Source organism: Triticum urartu, chromosome 7, assembly GCF_003073215.2.
Source record: "Triticum urartu cultivar G1812 chromosome 7, Tu2.1, whole genome shotgun sequence".
NCBI lineage: Eukaryota > Viridiplantae > Streptophyta > Magnoliopsida > Poales > Poaceae > Triticum > Triticum urartu.
Genome location: NC_053028.1, coordinates 685,708,440 through 685,712,983, shown reverse-complemented (window position 1 = coordinate 685,712,983; position 4,544 = coordinate 685,708,440). Strand labels below are relative to the sequence as shown.

Below are 4,544 nucleotides of genomic sequence, written 5' to 3'. Positions count from 1 at the left end.
TATGAAATGTTTTTGTATTTGTGAACAATTTTTAAAATTGATTGTTTTTGAATTTTTGAACATGTGTTAACCATGTGTTTTTAATGCAGATTTTTTTATAAGTGCTAACATTTTATCAAATTTCTATTTAAATAATAAAAATCTGAAAAGCAAAAAGAAACTTAAAAAAGGAAAAAAATAAAAAGAAACATAAACATAATAGTATAAAATAAGAAACAAAAAATGGAAATTAATAATAATAAATCGGTTCAAGAACCTAGAAGGTCCCTAAAAAAACAGTGGGAAATCTCAAAATGTTCCCAAAACTGGAACGTGACAGCTTTAGATGGGCCGGCCCATAAAGAAAGAACTACGGGCCCTTGAAAAAAGTAAAAATTTGGGCGCGCACATGTGAACAAAGTTGGCGCCAATATCTTCTGTCGGTTCCCGCCATTTTTTCTGCCAACCGAGGAAAGACAAAACTAATCCCCAATCCCTCGTTCTTCATTCCCCAATCCAACCCCATTACCCCCACCACCAAGCCAAGCGCGGCATCCATGGATGCGCTGCCGCCACCGCCGTGGCCGGCGCACGCCCCCAAGAAGCGCATGTTCGAGCGGGCGGGCGACCAAGAATCACCACCGGGGAGCGGCAGCGTCGGCCTCGATCTCATCGGCGCCCTCCCCGACGCCGTCCTCTGCACCATCATCTCGCTGCTCCCCACCAAGGACGGCGCCCGCACGCAGGCCGTCGCCCGCCGGTGGCGACCCCTGTGGCGCTCGGCGCCCCTCAACCTCGTCGCCGACCGTGACCTCTCCGGCAATAAGCGTAAGCGCGTCGCCTACGTCTCCAAGATCCTCGCCAAGCACCCTGGCCCAGCCCTCCGCCTCGACCTCCCCTCCATCCACTAAAGCCTCTACGGCAAGGTCAACCGCTGGCTTCGTTCCCAGGCCCTTACCGACCTCCAGGAGCTCCACCTCGACTACGACGGCGAAGAGTACATGATATTCCCGCTGCCGTTGTCCGCGCTCCGCTTCGCGCCGACGCTCGGCGTCGCCAGCTTCAGCTGCTGCAGTTTCCCCGACTTATCCACGCAGTTTTTGAATTTTCCGCACCTCAAGCAGCTCAGCATGTACATGGTCACCATCTCGGACTTGTCTGCGCCGTCTCTGCATTTTCCGCTGCTCAAGCAGCTCACCATGCGTGGAGTCACCATCTCGGGGGAGGCTCTCCACAGCATGCTCTCTCGCTGCCTTTCATTGGAAAGCCTTTTACTGGATTTTAACATTGGCATTGCTCGCATATGCATCAGCTCTCCCACTCTCAGGAGCATCAGCTTCCCAGGGACTTTCTTTTTCAAAGAGCTGGTCATCGAGGACACCCCTTGCCTTGAGAGGCTGCTGCCACCCACGCCAGACCATTGTATGGGGACTGTCCGGGTAATCCGAGCACCTAAGCTGCAGGGATTTGGTTTGGTGTCAAAGGGCATATCCAAACTCCACATTGGAACCACGGTTTTTCAGGTAACAACACCCTTCTACAATCAAGCAATCAGAACTCACATGTTTGCAAGTTGTTTCTTCTTATTTTGGTTTGTCATTTTCTTCAGGAAATGATCGCCATCAGCGTGACAACCACAATGCGCACCGTGAAGGTTTTGGTTATCGAATCTGTTGGCCCTAATCTTGATGCGGTAATTGGCTTCCTCAAGTGCTTCCCTTGCTTGGAGAGGCTGTATGTCATTGTGAGTAATTCATATTTGCTTGCTTTAATTGTCAACATCAGCATGATTCACTTGTGCTCTAATCCATTAACCAACTGCCTTTATGATATTTATTCTTTCCATCTCCAGTCGCGCCAATGCAATGAGATGAAAAATGTGCTAAAATATGACCCACTGGATCCAGAATGCCTCGAACTCCATCTCAAAAGAGTGGCGCTGGAGAACTACTTTGGCAACATGGCAGATGTTGACTTCGCCAAATTTTTCGTTTTGAATGCGAAAGTGCTAGAACAAATGAACTTCGCAGTACCTACTTACCACCGCAACGACAAATGGAGGTCTGACCAACACAAGCTGTTACAAGTGGACAACAGAGCTTCTTCGGATGCTCGATTTGAATTCACAAGTGGTTATGGGTATAATGGCATCGATGACAAGCATACCCATGATTTATCAATGGCCGATCCCTTTGAGAGAACCTTGCTTTGATGCTGCTTGCAAATTCGGCGCCTTTCAGAAATGGCCCTTTTTGTAGTTCAAAGTAACCCTTCACCTCTAATTCTCTGTTCCATTGTGCCTGAATGTTATTTAGTATCTTTTCTGTTGTAAGATGTAAGCTGTTTGCACCATCAGCTTTTGTACTGGCCTTAGAAGGCAGGAGCTATAATATTTGAATATTTCAGAAGTTATATTTTCTGTTTCGTTGTGCTTGAATGTTAGTATTTGACATATTTTCTGTATAGGTGCAGTGGTTTTTTCTTTCCTGTTTGATGTCACGTTGTAATATATTTACACTAGTTTAACTAGTGGTTGCTACTTTGCTTCTATACTGGCTTAAATGAAGGCAGCCCTATAATATCTAGTTTTCTGCCATGAATTGAACTTTGAAGTGCACAATGTCGCCAAACAGCAACCTCTCTACCTAATGATTGTCATCTATGGCTTATTTTTCATGTTGAAAAAGATTGTTATGTCAACAAATATGTTGATATTACAGAAAAAAGGTTGATGGAGATTGGTTGGTTTACTCAATGGAGTGAGTTCTTCCGTGGTGGTTTGGCGATGGAGCATCAGTTCAACCAAACCCCAGTTTGAAGCCATCGGTAAAGCATGTCCGAGATCTCAAATTTGCCGAGGAAAGCAGAGGACACAGAACTGGTTCCCATTCTTCATTTCCAACAAGCTGACAATCTTTTAAACTGTAAATCCGCTACTAAATCATTTTTATTTCGAGAAGCATAAGACATAAAGTTACTGCAGACAAAATTTACAGCGGGCATCAGTGCCGAACCATAAATTGAGAATAGGGAAAGCAGCAGCTCAAGCCTCTGGGTGCCAAGCAATTATTAACAAACTGCTTCATGTGACTTTTCTGGTAACTTGAGCATTCTAAATGGGGATGCATTATAAATGGAGTTGGTTATGAAAAATGGGAATGCTCCCAGTTTGAAAAAAGGGTTTGAAACAACCAGCAGGAGATTATGCGAGCAATTATTCAACGGATCTATGACCGCCTTTGTGTGTTTCCAGTTCTTCTAGCAGAGAGTACGAGAGTTTGTTGAGATGTATAAAAGCTGCAGAATAAAATCCAAGCATCACTTAGGAATATTAAACCATCTCCCGTTTCTAGCTGCACAAACTGAATATTGCAGTTAACTATTTTGGCACCACAACAGTGAATATTGTTGTTAACTATTTTGGCATCACAACAGCAGCAATCCACTCAAACCTGATTTTGATACATCACTGTGCACATCACAAAACAGAGCACCAATTCACTAAAAACAGAGTACCAACAGGACAAGATACAGAGTGCATAAAAATCACTGTACACCAAACATAGTTAGAGCATACATGCAGATAAAGCTTTCAGCTGACACAATGCTCACAAATGTAGCTTCTTGGATTGCTAGACCCAGCTTGGTAAAATAGGAAGAAGTGATACACAATAGCGTAGTAGATGCAGACTCGTTCTTATCAGCCGCATCAGTCGTTCTGAATGTAGCTTCTTGGATTGACGGCTGGGAAGTAGGCTGGCCGCAATCCTAGATGCAGACTCCAGCTCGTGAACCCCTTCCTCAGCCTTCTCACCCTGGCAGTCAATCCAGATGCAGAGATCACTGAGGGCAGAGAGGTGGCCGATGCCAAGGTCAGGAGCGCTGCTGCACGCAGAGCTCGCTTCAAGCGCCACTAGTTGAAATCCGAGTGCTTTGAGTTTTGGCATGGCTCCTGCTTCAAACGTCAGAAGACCCACCTCACACTCACAGTAGAGGAGGAAGCGCTTCAGGCATCGGAATATGTTGTTCCTCTAGGCCTTGCATGTTCCCGACGCCATGCGGTAATTTTGCGCCACCAACAAGTAGCAGTTTCAGTTGCAGCAGATTAACAATACTTGCTGGCAATTCCCTTGTACAAGTACCATATAAATCCAGCATCTCCAAACACTGTAGATCTCCGATCTGTTCAGGGAATTCTGTAATGCAGCTTCCTTCAATCCGCAGGTACCTCAACAGACACAACCTCGTTATATTTTTAAGATAACCAATTTCCAACTTCTCACTCCTGTGTAGAGCAAGCATTCTCAGGGCTGGAAATTCCCAAAGAGGAGGTACTTGATCAGTATATCCAAATACGCCAAGGGTTCGAACATGAGCAGTGACCATGGATGGCACGGTCTTCGCATTTTCTAGGCCACGGTAGTCAATCGAGAGTCGCCGAACTTTATGCTGTGAGACCAAGGTATGTGTTTGATGACCACTTGAAGTGATAAAATTTTCTTCCGCTGCCTTGGATATAATGAGATCACGGATCATATCATGCACACGGCACACGGCATGCCATT

The 4,544-nt window shown here is 45.4% G+C and overlaps 1 pseudogene; it reads left to right on the top strand.

Moving 5' to 3' along the window:
• The first annotated feature begins 467 nt into the window (after window positions 1-467).
• On the top strand, window positions 468-2,391 carry LOC125522089 (annotated as a pseudogene).
• The last annotated feature ends 2,153 nt before the right edge of the window (window positions 2,392-4,544 follow it).